General features: G+C 44.7%; 1 protein-coding gene and 1 long non-coding RNA gene across 9 annotated transcripts in view; one reads left to right on the top strand and one right to left on the bottom strand.

The window, feature by feature from the left end:
- Positions 1-18,335, bottom strand: part of DNAJB6 (DnaJ heat shock protein family (Hsp40) member B6) — a 67,490-nt gene that overhangs the window by 17,923 nt on the left and 31,232 nt on the right. The gene's annotated exons all lie outside the window — the stretch shown is intronic.
- LOC121064440 lies at positions 2-16,394 on the top strand. Its single transcript, XR_005816506.1, has 2 exons — positions 2-4,065; positions 14,719-16,394. It is a non-coding gene; the product is annotated as an uncharacterized LOC121064440 (long non-coding RNA).

Here is an 18,335-nt window from a genome sequence, read left to right as displayed (position 1 = left end):
AAGCAAAGAAGGCGAGAAAAAGTGAGCTGCGTCTAACATGCCACAGGTTAGCATGAAACGACAGAAATTTGGGCTGGAAACAGGGCATCGCTGAACTCCTGCCTTGGCTGTCTGCCCACACAAACAGAGGGATTCAGCTGCACATCCCTGGCTATCCTGTGCCTGCTCCTATCTCCTGGTCCCTCCTATCTCCTGGTCCATCTGGAGCTGGGGGAGTGCTCGGAGCAGAAGGCTCCATCAGCTGCCTCACACCACACTGGGGTCAAAAACCAAGTCAGATGGATACAACAGCACTGGGGCTGCTGTTCCCATTTTCCCAAAGGAAGGGTGAGCAAGCTGAGGACATTGCCCAGGATGCTATTCCCACCTGGTCAGGGAGTGGCAGCTCATCCCACCTCTCCTAGACCACCCGTGTAGGAAGGGTTGGCCCTGCTCAAGGCAAAGAGGTAGGGAATGGAGGGAGAACTACCCATGCTAAGCTGGCTACAGGGACAGGGAGAGGAAAACAAAGCAAACATGGGCTCAGGGTGGCTGGATGTTGGACATCTGTATCTGGAAGGGTGGTAAAGAAGCATGGAAGATCAAATGAAGATGGGAAACCAGTCTGAAGGTGCCAAAGGTTAGCGCAGTCCAGGGTGCAAGACAGACGCACACAGCAAAGGAGAATGGACACAATGCAAATAAAAACCCAATGCCTGGAAAAAAATTAAGAAAGATGAGGTACTCTGCAAAACATCATGAGTATGAAGACACTTTCCTTCGCTGCAGAAACTGTAACAGTACCGATGCTGCAAAGTAAGGAAATCAGCTACCAAAACACAAAAACCAAACCAAGCAAAACCACATGTCGAGAAGCAAATGGTAAGATCGCAAATAAAAAAGCTGACCAATGACATTCAACGGGCAAAATAAGAAAACACAGAGAAAAAAAAAAGTGTGCCAGATTTGTCTCTTGTAGGCTTTTTAAAGTTTCATTAATTCAATTACTTAAGTACTTTTAATAGAGCTGATGAAATACGGCGTCATTTTGTTTGCATCAAAAGTGGTGTGTCACATTCAGGAAGTTTTTCCTGGGATGTGCCGGGCATCAGCCGCTTTGGCAGGGGCGTGTGCTTTGGGTGAATGCATGTGCTCTTAGTTCATGGCTGGAAAATGCTTTGAAGATGGAAAAAGCACCACGTAACGCAGTAAGTAACGAGCAGGAATACCGTCCTCACGGCGCACGCCGAACCACCGACGCTTCCAAAGAAAATAGGTTGCATCGCCTTTACCTTGCAAGCGTACCCTGGGAGATGCTGCTGAGGGCATGAGGAAGAGGAGGGAAAGTATTTTTTTTAAAAAGTCGTTTCACAGCACAACGTGAGGCCTCGGGGAAGAAGCCAGAGACTGGCTGGCTGTGTTGTTTTTTTTTTGCCTCGCACGGGGCACAGAGCTCCAGCTAGGAAAGGCAGCAGGTAGGAAAAAGCTCAGGGGATGCCAGGTGCCGAATTCGCAGCCATTTCCAGTCTCGCTTAAGAGGTTATAGGGTTTCCCACCAGCACGCTACACAAACAGCACTGAAGCACGTATCAGTCTGATGCTACCGATGAAGATGAAGCCTATAAAGTGCCAGGAATATAAAAAACAAAAAAAAAGAATTGGAAAACCACATACAGCCGTTGTGCATACAGAACCCAGACAGCAGTGTTCACGTCCTAACAAACTGCAGTGCATGAGAGACCCCTCCCTTCCCATGGAAAGCCAAACTTCATTGCTTTCCTGCTGATGTACAAAGTCTTGCCCAACACATGCCTGAAGTTTGGTACAGGTGAGCAGGTGCAGGAATGAGAAACATCGCAGGCCTTGGAGCTCTGCGTGCGCATCGCAAAGCCGCTCCCATTAAACCCACAAATACTTAACACAGCTATTAAACCAGATGCCCTGCACACACCCCGATAAATTACTCCTAACTGTGTTAAAGATCAATCTCAACAGCTTTGGTCTCATCCAGATGGCGTGAAAGGAACAGTTCAAAATGGAAGAATCCAAAACAATCTCATCCCTCGCCCCGGTGCCGGGCTGAGAGCATCGCCGCATGCCGTGCCCCTTGCAGCCCTGCGCCGCCTCCATCGGGTGCTCCCACAGAGCCCAGCTGCTCCCCGAGCTGAGCTGTGTTACCACAGCACCTGCGGAAGTGGTGGAAAGATCTTCCAGCAAGCATTCAATGCTGGGGTCTGAGTTACAATGAAGTATATAGAAGTGAAAGATGCTCGGTGCTCCCAGCTCCCCAGTTAATTCAACTGCAGCTGAGCGAAGAGCCAGGAGAGCTCGCCTGGCTTCTGTCTCGTCCCACAAGAGCTGATCCCCACATCACTCCATGGACTGGGGAGGAACCAGTGTTTGTCTTGAACCTTTCCTCGTAAGCTCCCTAACCTTCTGTCACCAACAATTTGCAATTAGCATTTTCTTAAGATGAGCTGACCCATGTAACACCAACCAGCGTTACACCAACCAGCTGCCCTCAGCATTATCCTCATCAGTAGCACGTGCCACGAAACCTGCTGCAGCATCCACAGCAGACAGATACTTCTTGAACTTGGGTGAGACTACAATGTGACCCAGTTTTCCCCCACAAGAGCAATTCATGCTCCTGGTCTGCCTGCGCCTGTCCCCATCATCCACAGCGCAGCCCCCATGGCTCAATCCCCCTCAGTCCCACCACGCAGCCATTTTTCATCTCCCCCTGAAGCTGGGACAAGCTTCAGTTCAACAGACAGACACCCCCCCAAAAAAAATCACCCAAAGTTTCTCCCTGTTCTTGGTGCAGGAGAGCAGGATGGCACCACAGCGTAGCCACGTGCGATAACATCACACTGGCCATGGCCCAGGAGCTGAATCAGGCCAGGTGCTGTGCACAGCACCAGCCCCCACCTCCCTCTCATGGTGCCTTCAGTACACCCTGCCAGGTAAGCTGTAATTTGCATTAACTATTTTCTCCTGTTCTGCATACCTAAATATTCATGCTTAAAGGACTCAGAGCAGACAGGGGATAAAGCCAGCTGTATGAACTGGTGCTGAGCATTACTTGAAAGGCATTTACCCTGGGAAAGCTCCGCCGTACAGGACACCACCCCCAGAGGTGCAGGACCATTGCTAGAGCTTTGCCAGAGCTGATGTTTGTACTGGGAAAGGCTCTGAGGAGGACAGGTCATGTCGTGTCACATTGTGATCTCCACAGCTGAGCTCAGAAGCAGAATACCTGCTTGAAAAGCAAATTTAGGGGATGGGGCTGCTCCAAACAGCCCTCACGTCCTGTCCCCCCCGCCCAGCTCACCCTCATGTGCAGCCCTGCGGCTGGGACTGACCCGAGTTAAAAATAATGCTCTTTCCACAGCTTATTTTTAACCCGGCCCAGCCCCTGCAGCCAGCTCCTGTGCGCCACACGAACCAGGACAGGGCAGGGGGCAGCTCCTTACGGCCACAAGCAGAAGGCCTGATTCACTGCTGCCGATATTAATTAAAAGCCTTGCAGTTACTTCACTTGCTAAACTGGCTCAGAGAAGTTGTACTTCTCAGGGTTAATTCTGAAAAGGAGGGTTTCTGAATTACCACTCTTAACCCAGCAATTAAAGTTTGGTTTTCAGGTGCGCCAGGTGCTCCCAAATGAAGAGGAGCTTCTGGGGAAAAAGAAATCAAAGGCAAGCTGTGATGCTCTCCACAACTGTAGGACATCAAATAAGACCCCGAGGGTGAAAAATTGCTTGTCACAGCAAAATGCTGCTGCTGGAGAGGGGAAGGCAGGGATCCTTTAACCTGTCATTAACCAGCAGAGGGCAACATTGCCTATCACGAGGGGAAACGTTATCAGAAAAGTCACTGCCAACTCCTACTTATTCAGTAACGTGTGGATTTCGTGTTTAAAGCAAAGTGAGAGCACGATTCCTGGATCGGGTGGACACTTTTGGGGAGCCACCAGACACAGCCGAGGGACCCGTATTCACTCCTGGAACATGGAAATAACACGCAGGAGTAGCACAGGAGTGTCAGAAGGGCAAGGCAGATGACAGTCCGGCTGAGGTGGGACAGGTAAGACACCAAGCACTTGGTAAAAAAAGCAGCCCTGCCCAGGTGGGAGCATGCTTCTACACCCATTTGCTTGCACACCTGAGCCCCAGAGGTTTATAACATGGGCTGATTTCAAGTGCTTAAAATGTGGGTTATAACTAACAATTTGGGGTGGGTTTTGTCAGCTCAACCCCAGGATTTGCATGTCCTTCAAAGCACATGATGCGTTCAAAAGTGCTTCAAAGCACTTGGTGTTTTAGTCTGTGAAATGGGAGCAGCTGGTGCCCTCAGCAGTGGGGTACCACAGCAATTAAAAGCTTTTTTATTGATGACTGTGTTACTTTTTAAAAATGTCTAATGACTTATGCTAAAAAGTCTGATGATGCCAAAACCTGTGTAAAAGGTTCTAAAATGGGTCAGCTCTGCCCACCAAATAGGTAATGTCTGTACTAAACCCACTTTTTACAATGACAGCATCCTCACACAGTGTTAATTAATATTAGCACATATCCTGGCTATCTGGAATCGAACTGAATTATACCAGAAATCAGCAGTAATTAATGGCAATATAGTAATTAACAGAAACATGCAGAACAAATCAGGGTAAACATCCTGAGGATCCTGAACCACATATTAAAATTTACCATCGCTTCCTGTGCAAAAGGAAGCCAGGCCTTAGTGGTTCCTGTACAGGAGGCCTACTATTTGCATGGTATTTTCTTACGTGCCTAATGAAGAGAAGAAAAAAAAAAAGCATTTTTTCCTGCGTTAGGAAACAAAAAGCAGACAAACTGGTTCACATCTTCTCTGAAGGAAAGCTCCGGCCAGTATTGTGACTTATAAGAAGCTTCCTCTGTTCAAATCTTTCTTGAATGATGGCCTTCAAAGTGTTTGAGTGCCTTTCTAGCACCTCCAGACACGAGGTGATTCACGTACACTTCATTCTTGAGGGCTGCTGATGCGAAGCCACATGCTCGCAGGGCATGACACCGTAACTCTGCTTCCAGAGAGGGCTCAACATTTACCAAAAGTGTTTGGGATGGTTTTAGTGTGTGCTGCTACTGCTTCTGACTAACAGCAAGAAAGGAGGGCGAATGAAAAGAGCCGGGCTTGCCTGGTCTTTCCTCCTGGGACAAGGCCCTGGAACCTGCCCCTCACCTGCGGAGGGCACCGGAGCTGCTCCTGACTCAGCTCCAGGACTCCAGGAGCCACCCAAAGAACAAAAAGTCACCACTTACATACCTTTATCTGTCGCTAGCGCTACAACCTGCAGATAAGATCTTTGTCCTGATAACTTTTTCCACTGTTACAACAGTTCCGGTATTAATATTTACCTCAGCGGATGATAGCAGGCTTCTTCTGAGACTGAGGTCAGACACTTACTGGGAAACCTGGTGCTTCGGAGGAACCTGAAGTTCTCCTGGGGATTACCTGCTTCTTTCGTTCCTTCTCTTAGGAGCACCACATCAAGTATCATACAGCACAGACAAAACACCAGGAGAACAAGCAACTACAGCAAAACAAGCAGTCCAATTTGGGGCACCAGACTTGCAGCTTACTTTCAGTTTCTTTCATTTCTGTTGGGAGCAGGGGATGCTCACTATTAGAAGGCAAGTATTTTCCAACGCCGCATGTGCACACCCACACACACACCCACACACCCCCTCCCGAAATCCTGAGCAACGCTCTCAGCCATGAAAACGCTCCCTCCGCGGTACCGGAGGCTATGTTGGGAAAGTTCTTTTGATTCATTGTTCTTGAACTTGTTGCTAAATGCCAGGAAACACTAATATTGCAGCGCTTAACAGCACGAGTTATAAAATCCACCTCAGCACACGCTTCGTCGGGTTTGTCGGACTCAAGAGAAACTGAAATTTTCACCAAGTTGTCTCCAGCAAATGTTGCTGCCTCAGTTTGACAGTGAAAGCCTTTAAAGATCTCCCTCCTGCAACTTCGTACGGTGCTTATGAGGAAAAGCAGCCATTTTAAAATCTACTGATTAAAAAAAATGCAATTAGTCTGTGAAGCCAAAAGAGCCTGAAATCATTCCGAAACTATCCGGGGAATGCCGCAACAGCTGCAGAATCTGCACCATCACTGCTGGGGCAGAGTTTCTAAAAACCATAAAGGGAGCTTACTTCAACCCTGGAGTTTATCAGCTGAAGTACCGGATGGAGGACAACATTTTGAGTCATCTCGCACAAACCGGTGGCCTTCCCCAGTTACCGATAATCATTTTTTCCTCCAGAGCAACTGCCCACCTCTCAGTGCCGCTGTTATATTCAAAGAGAGCACCCAGAGGTTGATGGTTTGCTGTGGAGACAGACATCCTCCATGCAAAGCGCTGGGAAATATTTAGCTGAAGCGGTGCCAGAGTGCTCAGCCGGTTAAGAACTAAACATGTGGGCTCTCCATCAATGCCCTCTCCAGACACTGGCTGGGATGTCCCACCTCGTCCTTCTCCCATCTCGCAGCCTGTGCCAGGGTAACAGCTGTAAAGCCTTGCCTGCAGCATCACCGGGCTCAAGCACGTACCTGCTCCTACACCTGCCCGTGCTCACTTTGTAACTTTGGGGATTTTGTGCAGGGTTTCCCAGGCTGTTGCTGTTTCCTCTGATGTGGGAGCCAGGCTCATGCCCATTTCCCAAGAGAGGTAAAAAAAAAGTTCACAGTGAGAGGAGAAAGCATGGGGAGGTGGTGGTGAAGTCACTGGTTAGTGATGGAAAAAAAGGGGATGGGAGATGGGGCGAAGGACAGACTGATGAAGCCAACATTGCACTTCTATTTCTGTCCCGGCAGAGCCATGCCTGCAGCACGCCTAGGATCTGGGAAAGGGCAGGGCTCCATGTTTCTGCTTAACGCACACAGCAATCCTCTGCCCTTCTGGCTTTAAAAGCTGGCAGTGGACTTGCTGCTTGTGTTTCTGCTCCTCCCGCGCCAGCTCAGCCTGTTCCTGCACCACCCGCGCTCCCGGTACAGGCGAGGGCAGGGGAATCCCCGCTGCGGCTCCACGCCCGCAGCACCCCGCTGCCCCTTTCCTGCTGCTGACACCAGCAACCGGAGGCGATGGGAGGACTTCTCGCACCCGTGAGCGCTCCGACAAGCTGCCGTCAGTATTTTACACCCCCCTCGCCCAGCTACGTCCTGTACCTCAGCCCTGCCCGAACACGAATCCTGCACTCCCAGCACATCAAGCTATTTCAGAAGGGATGATTCACCACAACAATATATCAATCTGCAACAAATCGGGAAAATTAAGTAAGTGTATGCCATATGCTAATTGCGGCAGCATTGCAAGGAGGTATTTTGAAAGGAAACGTCGTCTGACAGACTGCGGTGCCATCCATTGCTACAGCCACTCCTGTTTGACTGCACCAAACGCTGCAGCTTGACAGACACACAAGAGCCTGGATTTACCTCCTCACTGCCAAAATGTACCCCTCAGACATCTTTTAAAGCCCAGTGGTCCTACATGAAGTTTGAGGACAGAGAAAACTGTGGCCATAGCATGCCCAAGCCTCTGCAGAGCCATTTTGCTCTCTGCCCCGTATGCCTTATACAACTGCTCTCATCTTAAAATTCTGGATGTGGGAAAGGCAAACAGCAGCGGGTGACACGAATCCTCACGCTTCCAGTAGGCAGAGAGATGAACCCATTTGTATGCTGCTGCTCAAAGTGAATTTTATTAAAGGTAAGAGACTTCATCACAAAGAAACCTTATTCATCGTGGCACGAATTTTGAAAGGAGGCAGAGTGAGGAATGAGCTTCTCAGCTTGACAAGTGTAAACATAAATTAAGATTCCAACCTCAGAGTTTGAACAAAGGGACTTGATTTAAAAAAATTGAGATTATTGAAAAGATGATGCTTTCTATACTTCTCAGGCCAAATAAACCCAGAGACAACATAGGTGACTTCAAGGACTCAATCTATTCCCACTTCGCTGCTGGGTCACCTCATATCTCCACCGCATTTTCCTTCAAATCATACTGCATTTTTATTAAGTTTCAGTGTTTTCTTCAGAAGTGGCACTAGGGGCTGCTGCTCCCAGGGCAGCTCTCCCCAGCACAGTCCCTACACAACACAAAGATGAGATGCGCACCACAGCAACCATCTCCCTCTCTCACACAGCCCCTCAGAATTCAGCCTCAGGCGAAAACCCTGGCAGGCTTCACCTCCACAACTCGGGTTTCACTTTGAAACTGGATTTTGAAGCGCAACACAAAAACAAACAACCAGCCCTCAGCGATGCAAGGCAACGTTCACTGCTGGAGGCGACAAAGAACAAACAGAGCAGCACAACCACACAGCCACCGGCCTGGCCTGCTCCCCAGCTACCCAGGGTCACCTCACCAGGCACACAGGGCCTTCTACTGACATGGCAGAAACACAAGGCCTGCGCCGTTCTCTGGAGTCCATGCCACACAGCCCAGTGTCTGCAGCCACCATCTTGTCACAGGTCTTGTCCCCCTCGGTGCCCTGACGGAGGGCACAGGCTTCAGGACACAGCGCTTGCACCTCTCGCTTGGGCTGGAGACCCTCCCGGGTGGAAAGGCCCCTTCGCTCCCCTGAGGACAACCTTGCCTTCAGCCCTCCTAGGAGCGACTGCTGCTAGGTGAGTCGTAACATCGGCTTCTAGCGAATTACACAACTCTTCAGACAGCAAACAGAGAAAAACTGCTCTTCTATTTTTGCAACAGACCGATCTTTAACTCGTTTGGTTTTAATAAGGCCTCAAGATGAGGTCCTTTATCTCTGCTAGCAGCCTTCGCTACAAGGAGCATCTCCAGGGCAGTTCAGAACAAGCCATAGTTTGTAAATCAGTTTTGTTACTTTTTTTTCTACTGATTACCAGGTTTAAATCAATCTTCAGAGACCTAATGCACAGCAAACCCAGATTGCTGTAAGAGATAGATTTTATATAAAAAGCAAACCCATGCAATTAAACGAAAAAAAAGAATCTTGCAAGTGACTTCACAAAAATGTGATGAATGACTTCCACGGCTGTTTTGTCAACACTTCCATAGTAATTTGGCAAGCGCACAAGACTGCCAAGTTTGTATTCTGATCAAGTGGCTATTAGAGCTGTTGAAGTCTTGCAGACGTGAGGCAGCTTCCCTGTCTTATATTGCATTGCCCTTGTTCAGTTTATAAACTCTCATCTTTTCAGGTTAATCATTCGAAAAATATTCTCCCTCACACCTTGAGCCTTAACTATGACACCAAGGGTTTCACATACAATTACAAAAAAAATACGTTATATCCCTCGAAGTGCAATTCATTTCTCATCCATTACTAGGACAGGGGCAAGGAAATTCCAGCTCCCAGTGCCTACACGCATCCCTGATTTAACAGAGGCACACACACAAAAAATACCAGAACCTTTTAATTGACACTGAAAATGTCACATGCTCCTGGCAACAGGAAGTCTGACAGCTCAATAGGTTTCAGAAGCATTTTATGAACCTTCACCACAAAACCCAATCCCATTTTTGACATCTTCCTGACAACAAAGAACACCAAGCAATTAGCTGGCATTCCTGCTCGATAATGACACACTAATGAGAGGTCTGAATCTGAAAAAAAGCATCTTGCTGCAAGTTGACTTTCAATACTAATTTTAGCTAAATATTTAACTAGGAACCAGCACCCAGACCTCACAGGTGCCTTCACTCCCAAGCTGCACCACTTTTTGCTGTTCAGCATCTCCAATTCATCAAGGAAATCTCAAAGTTTCCAAACAATCTTCTTTTAACCCCAACATTAAGCTGTTCAACCTGTGCCTTAAAACCACCATAGTTTAAGGAATACAAGGTTTTTTTCAAAGGCCTATCAATAATAAACACTGATACACATCAACTTACACATGTAAACAAATATACACAAAATCAGAAGCAATTATTCATATACACAGAAAGGAGGAACTGCTCTGTGCATACTGCTTGAGCCGAAGCCCTGACCAAATCAACCCTTGAGTGGAAAGCACAACAATTAAAACTTTCAGCTAAAAGTAACAAACACCAAACCAGAAACACCACTATAATCCAACAATAACAATACTTACAATTATCTTTTGTGCCTGGAAACGGTATCATCGGTCATTTTAGATGCTGCTTCTGAAGAGATCCAGTGGGAAGAGAGGATGCTTTACCAAGAGGGCTTTGTGAGCTTTTGAAGCAGAAGTTCAAACACTGATGTTGGCATCTGCTCAGCACATGCAACGCAGCCATGCAACTCCTGGCAAGACCACCCGAGTGGAGAGGTAGAGGTGCCACAGCAACCCCAGCACGGAGCGATGGCTGTTCATGGTCCAATGCCATCCCACCTGCCTTTTCTCTACCATCTCGCTTTATCAAACTTTTGGGATCCATGGGATGGAGCACAAAGCGCAATGACAACCATTTCTGACCACAATCCCTGAGGCCAAAGCAAAAAAAAAAAAAAAAGGGGGCAGGGCTGTGCTGAAGAAGCACCATAAAGGCAGGGACACTGGAGAACGCCAAGTTCCAGAGGGGAACACACAGGACGGCCGATCGCCCACGAGCTCTCGGTGCAGAGGTGGGTGTTCCCGTGGAAGCCACGTACCCACGCTGAGGCCGCACGCCAGGAGAACAACTCACCACCTTCAGCTGTCGGAACTAGCTGCTGCTCAGCATCACCTAGCTTACGGACGTACGCGCACCTCCTGCGATTCTGCAATGGCAACGAAAGCTTTTCCAAATATTTAAGTCACTTCGACAGCTGACTCACTATATACCAGTGGAATAAATATTTGAGAAGAAAAAAAAACATCATCAAAACTGTTTCAACTACAAAGGCACTTCAGTAGAAGTAGCAAACCAAAGCACAGCATCCAGCAAACTTAATCCCCTTCCCTCTTGAACACCAGCAAACTCAAAACCTCAGAAACACTTGCCAAGTTTGACTAAGTTTTAAGATGTCAAACTTCATTTATGCTACAGCATTTCTCCTCGGCTCTGTAAAGTCACTGCTGTTCACTTTGTAGAGCTGCAAGCATACTTTAGTCACACTGTTGTATCAAAAGGAAACCCAAAACAGATGCACAACAGAAAACTGACATTTACACAGATTTACATGCATGCAAGTTGGCAACTGACAGAAAAAGCCCCAGATTTTGCACTTTTGAGAACATTTTATCACTTTCCAATTAAAATTCTGACCTTGCCTGAACTCTGGGCATTGGACACAGCGTAGTAATTCTACAGAAACAAATTTTCTTTTACAGTAATTTTTTAAAATACTAAATAAAAGAATTAATGACTGTTTTTCCAAAGAAAAAGTTGCCAACTCAAGAATACTGGGCTGAAAAACCCCCTACGACGCACAATGATGTAACTTCACCGACAGAGCCAGCACCTGCTGGGAGACAGATCTGTTAAGGGAAGTCTTCAGACAGTGAATTTCCAGTGAGATGAACTGAGAAATAAACCCACGCCTGTACCACAAAGACACTTGACAAGTCCCTGATTACAGTTTAAAAGAAAGCACTGCTAGACCTCAATGTCTATATGCATCACAATCTCAAGTGAAAATCTGTACGCCTTTAGGAAAGATATCACCAAAAAAAAAAAACCATAAAACTGGAGAGGCTCTGACCTTTATTAGTAATATATCATTAATCTACATTAAAGCTGCACTTCAAGTGCTGACTTGGCTATACACCACTTACAGGCCCATACGCAGCACCTGAGACGCCCATAATTTGGGGAATTTTACCACCACACCCAGAAAACACAGGAGTTAGCTGAGTCTGGAGCAGACGTGAATGAATGGCTAGTTGTTGTTACAGAAGAGGCTGGGAGGCGTAAGGCAGAAATGCACCCACCCCTACCTCCTGTTTAAAAAAAGAAAAAGAAAGGCTTTCTGCAGTTGGAAACTATTCTGTCCAGGGCAAGAGGAACCTCCTCTGCAACAGAATACATAGCATATTTAGGCACTCAGCTTCGTGATTTATTCTATGAAAACAGTTACCAGGGATCTAGTCATCTTTTTATACAAACATTTCAAGGAGCAAAGCACACACATGATCTCAGAGCAACTGGTAAAGGAGAGGGAAGAGTGGAAACTACAGCTGAATACTCAAAGAATCTTTTGTTCTTGATTTTGTTCATCAGGAATAGGAAGGCTCAAACACCTGTGTCTCCTCTAAGAAATGTTTTATTTCCCTCAATTTAGCTTCTTGTAATCATTCCTTAATATAAGAATTATCTTCTAGATTATTCGCTGCATGAGAAAGCACTTACATTTACCTCCTATTGTATGACACTTATAACTTTGTCTTGCAACCACTGAATTTGAGTAGTTAAAATTACAAAACACTACAAAAATACTAAGAGTAGGGCTCAAGACAAATCACTCAACTTTCTTTTAACCTTTCAAACAGAGCTATCTTCCAGTTCTTCTGGGATAATACTTTCAGAATAGATCAAAAAATCAGTCATTACCAGTGTTTTAGAAATACTTGGAAATGACTTACATTTCTTTTTATTGTCCTCCTTGCAATAGATATTCTAAGTTATATACCCTGTAGTATTAGCTGGCATTGATATCACACCTGAAACATAAGAAAGAACATGCAAAGTAAAGTATACCTAATTTTCTTTTTCCTTAGCAGTGGTAAATAAACTATAATCCACTTAGTCATGTTCAACCCGATTCCCTGGATGAACTGTTGTTTTGCCTAAGAACACCTGAACACCCAACTCAAGTCCCCTTGAGCTGCACAGAGAACAGAATTGCACTTCCTAACTTTGAAATAGGTTTTCTACCGGATATAACTCAACAATTTTTCAAGTTCCTTGGAAAATATGGATACAATTATTTTGCTTTAACAAATTACAGCTTGACACTTTTAAAAAGTAAGTGGTTTTGAAGTGGCTTTCTGCTAACAAATAGTCCACAAACCCAAGGTGCACACTGGCTATATACCTCAAGGATAGAAAGGTTTCTTTCCAGGTCTACTCTTAAGCCAGGAAAGGGCTGAGCAGTATGGCACGTACAATTATTTGCTTTATCATTAACAAGTTTCCAGGTTACTAAAGCTTTGCTTTTCAGTTAAGTTTCCAGGCTACTACAGCTATGTCTACATTGGTGAAGCTGCAATGCCCTTAGTCTGGTTTTTAATCAGCAAGGGGAAACCCTTACAGTTTTCACAGTTTGTACAGAAAGGAGGCTTCACAAAAGCTATCGTAAGTACTGAATATTTAAATCTCAAAATAAGGTTAATTTGACTGTAGAAGAACTAAGATTTAGTTCAAGAGTTACAGCGCTCTCCGAGCAGGGTACCTTCCTAAGAAAATTAGGAAGGACCTACAGAAACAGCATGATTTTGCCATGCAAGAGCGTAAGTTTTAAGATTTTGTTCCAAGATGTGTTTTATGACCCAAATGCTGCTGAGTTAGAATTCCAGGAGCTTGCCTGTCCACACGCGTCTCTCAGAAATAAATTTGATTAAAAATGAATATTAACAAATGCAGTATATTCAAAACCCAAGTGTCTACAGACAGGTTTTTTTCATGTATATAAGCCCTGTAGGAGACATTTCTCTGGTAGTTTCCTGTGGAAGTATTTTTTTTCTGACATAATGTACCCTTAGGTATTTAGCACACTACCAAAACCAACTCAATTAACCAAAAGCCAGCTCTTTTTCATCGTAGTAACTTGAACTTCAAAACACACATATTGCTGTCCACTTAAGATTTAACACGCACTAAAAATAAAAGCTTGGAATTGTAAATACTTTGCCCACATTTTTCAAACGAACAATCCAGTCTGCCAAACGAATCTGTGTCATAACATGACGTTAACCTCTTAGCTTTCATCTCAGGATCCAAAATGAGGCGCTCTGAAGCTCTGCAGTCTGTTTTTGGTGAGAAGAGAGAGGAGACATGCAAGGGCTCATGGCAATTCCAAAGCCAATTCCCTGGGACAGTCATCAAGGCCCTTGCCCTGGTTTCCTCTGTCACCGGACACCCAATTTGTCCACTACAATAAAGCAACTACTTACCTTAATAGGTTCGGAACATCTTCTCCCACTTGAATTCCTCTCTTGTCACCTACACATCCCAAAGTGGATGCTTTAGGTCAACAGTCATCACACACTATCTGTGCCCTGGATGCACGTGTTGTCTCCTGTCTTCCCAGCTCCCTGGCTCTACAGCAACTCCCGACAAGGAAGGGATCTCCACACACAGCCCCAGCCCTCCCCTGAACTCCTTCATCACTAAAGCATCCCCTGGTCTCAAAACCAAAATAAAGATGTTATAAACATTAATGTTAACCCATAGGGAGGGAGGGAAAAAGACAATCATGCAAAGTCAGACCCTATGAAAGAAAGGTCTGAAGGACATTGCACCTTTCCATCTCAATCTGCAACCCAGCCACCTGAGTTTTCTGTTACTTCTAGGTAGACCCCAAACACTTGCTTCTTACTAAATCATATTTTTCAGAAAGATGGTCTTTAAGACACCAAAAGCTGGAGAAACCACTCCTCTTGGCAGGTTCTTTCAACAGTTAATCACTCATGTTAAAAAATGTACGTTTATCTTCTCACTTGAATTTGTCTAGCCTTACACAAATGTTTATACTCTTCTTCCAAACAAGGCAAACTTTAATAGCAGTTTATTCTTACTGTTGTACTTTTTTTTTTTAAAAGCAAACTAGGGTTTGGCACATCATCCTCGGGCTGCAGAAGCACCTCCTGTTCCTGCCCTGGCAGGGGAACCAGCCTGGGCAGCAGCACCCAGCATTAGCCAGCAGAGAAGGGGTCAGGTGAACAGGAGATGTGGGCAAATGCCCACAGCTTCTGGATCGACTGCGGTAATTTGTGATCAGGTTTTCTTAAGAGGAAAGGCAACAGCCAAATGAAGGAAAAAGTCCTTGGAATTTACACCAACAGCACAGAACAGGCTGGGTTGGTTTCCTGCTTCTCCCTTACTGGTTTCACGCCCTGCAAGCTACATTATGAAGCAGCATAGTCCGTAACAAGCACGTTTCTTCTTGGAGCTAAACCACAGAAGCCAAGCAAAGATGGAAGTAGCACTCAAGGTATTTAATGAAAGGAAGACTTTGATGGCTGCTGTGTTTTCAAAATCTGAAGATGAATCTTCCCAAGATAAAAATCTTCTACATTTTCAGTCCCATTCTGTAGCTACGTCTAAGACTGAAGCCTAGAAGTTCATGAACACTACCCAAGCTTGCAAGCAATACCAGATGAAATCAAAACAACGAAGTGAATTTCAAGCTCTCAGCTACTCTCCTGAACATTCACCTCCCAGTTTATATGGAAGAATTAAAAAAATCTCCTTTACTGAAGCTCAGTATACGATCAGATCCTTACCATCAAGGTACTGATGGCAAGCAGTAATAAGAAATGTATGTACTGATTAGCAGACTAATTCTGGGAGGTGTCTAAGTACTTAACAGGGCATGTCCAAATAAATGAAGATAAAGAAGTGTAATCTGGTGAGAAGTAGTATTATTAAGGAAAGCCTGGCCAAAGTCTTTTCAAGAAAAAATGTCTAGTCCTACAATCCTATAAGAGACTGGAGGAAATGCTGAGCTTCGGCATGTGGTTTTTCTCCATTTGCCTCCTATGAAATGGTTTCATAGGTAAGTCCAAAACAATTGTTAAACATCCATAGTCTAGCTTGCTTTGGACAGAAACTTGCTGCAGAATACGTACTCTCACACAGGCAAACAGCAGAACTCTCCTGCTGAGTAAGACAACTATCACAACCGCATGACAAATGCAGCTAGTTTCTGTACTGGTTTTTGTTCAGAGTAAAGGGCAGCCTCTACCTACATGAAAGAAGTTTGCCAGAGGTGGCTGTGGTGAGTTAAACAAATGCCTGATAAATAAGCAAGTTAACCTTACTCCATGCATCAGTTACAATGATCACCACAGACACTTCACATATTTCTGGAAAAAAAAAAACCTGAAAGACCACTGATCTGCTCAGCTTCTCTACCAGATGTGTTAAAGCTTCTGCAGGCATATGATTTTTTTTTTCTCCAGGTAAACTCCCCTCAAATTTCAATCAAGCTCATGACTACAGCTGAGACAGAAGAACTTCATTCCGAATCTGCTGCTTTGCATCTTTAGCTATTTCGGTAACAGCTTCAGGCGACGAGGTTACAGACAACCAAAATAACTCTCTCTATAACTCTCTTCTGGCCATCAGGAACACGTGTTTCAAAATTTGAACTTTCTGACCAGTCACACAAGCTGCATTCCTCACCCATACTATTAACTCATTCAAAATTTTTTTTACAAATGGGAAACAATGCGGATTTCACATTTGATGTTCAACATTCAATAAAAGGAGGAACTGAAGCCGTCTGAACGTACCACGCCATTTGCTATTACCAGATAAAAGACAAGCATCCTTACTGTAATCTTCCCAATCTAAGCGTTTATTTAACCTGTCAGAATTAACATTCAAGTTTTATGAAAGCATTCATCTTTATTCTCAGTGCCTGTGAGCCTGCAGCTACAGTTGTTTTTTTTTTTCCCTTTTTCTACGACATTTCATTCAAAGTTGGCTGCACTGAAAGAGCTCTCATCTGTGATTCAGTAGAAAGGATAAGCTACAGAGCAAACTAAAGTATTAAGAGTTATTACTGCAAGCCTTCAAAATACATTCTCCTGATTGTCAATTTTAAGTAAAGCTCAAAAGTTATTTCTGATTTTCAAAATGAACCCGTAATACTGCAAATGCCAGCATTATTTGAAATGCCAGAAAAATGAAGAGACAGTTCCACTAAATGACATCCTTTTAATAAAACTTTTTATTTACCTTCTGAATAAAACATAGTTTAATCCCCGCCATTACATTTTGAAGCTGACATCTGCTCAAGCAGAAGACTTCAGCTCCCTTTACGCAGAAGATAATTAGCACTTGGGCCAGCAGTGCAATCTGCCTCACCCCAAGACATCCTATTTAGATACTACCACATCCAGACTACCACATGTATTTTAGACATGGCAAGCATGACAGGCGATATAGTACTCACGGAGGGTTTTCAATTAACTTCCTACCAGCTGCTGTAGGTAAGATAATACCTAATCCAGCAGGAAGCCTGCCAGAGCAAGGTTAGTTTTCAGAGAAGTTTCAATGAGTTTGAATCAGCAGTCAGCTCACGTGGGTTCAGAGTTATAGGTCACATGGTCACAGCATTTTTTTTTCCTGTTTTCATTTTCTGTTTCCTGACAGTAACATCTCAAAATCAGAGCTTATGGTATAAAACAACCATTTTCTGCTCTAACTTTTCAGTAGCGCCCTTCACTGAACGATGAAGTCTGATCAAGCAGTAGATCCACTACAATTAAGAATTCCAAAGGTACAGTTTGCAACATAAAGTAAACTTGCTTGGTTCCAACATTAATGCAGCATAAGGACCATTTCAGCATTTTGGGTGAAAGATAAAAAGCTTTTTACTTAACCACCACTTGAAGACAAGCAATAACAAGAAGAAAACCCAAACTATCTATGTTTAGTACTATGTAAAACAAGTTTGAAGTCACAATTCAGTCCCAAAGTAAACAAGACCAGAGAGGACAGACAGTATAAAAAAAGCTCTCATGTCAAAAAAAGCAGTTTCCAAGCCCAGGTTACAGTTCACTAGCAGGTCACTGATGTCTGTATTGCAACCACCCTGTGAGATCACTGACTTAAAATAAGCCTAAGTTCCAAGACATCAGGACCGAAGAGAAAGGTTTTCCAAAAGCACTTTTGAAATGCTTCCCCCAAAAGGCTAACGAGAATTCTAATACTAAGTTAAAGTAAGGGACTGCATTCCTACAGAGTGCTTTTGAAAAGTTCCCTGGTCATAAGCAGCATACAACTGTAACACCACGTGAAATGCCAACAACCAACTTCGAGGTAGACAAAATCTTTTTACAAGCACAGATGAAACTAAGGCAAAGTAGGAAACAAGCTCACTTTCCAAACAGAACAGAAGCAGATTCAGGAACAGAGTCTGGGTTTCGAAAAAAAAAAATCTAACTTCCTTTACCACTGGGCAATCCCACACCTAAATGCAACACAGACAAGCCTCCACTTACACCTAGAGCTAAAACACTTAGAGGCAAGCAAACAAAACGGCCAGACACGAATACTGACAGAGAAGTATAAAAACCTTGGGCTTGTTTAGAGGCTGTTTTGGTTTTTAAAGTCTTTTCCAAGTCTTGTCTTCAGCATTTGAAGACACAGTCCATTAATCACAAGCTGATACAGGATGTCTTACGAATGCTAGGTACACTTAGCAGAG

This window comes from Cygnus olor, chromosome 2 (assembly GCF_009769625.2).
Source record: "Cygnus olor isolate bCygOlo1 chromosome 2, bCygOlo1.pri.v2, whole genome shotgun sequence".
In the NCBI taxonomy this organism is placed as follows: domain Eukaryota; kingdom Metazoa; phylum Chordata; class Aves; order Anseriformes; family Anatidae; genus Cygnus; species Cygnus olor.
This window is presented reverse-complemented; position numbering and strand designations above follow the sequence as displayed.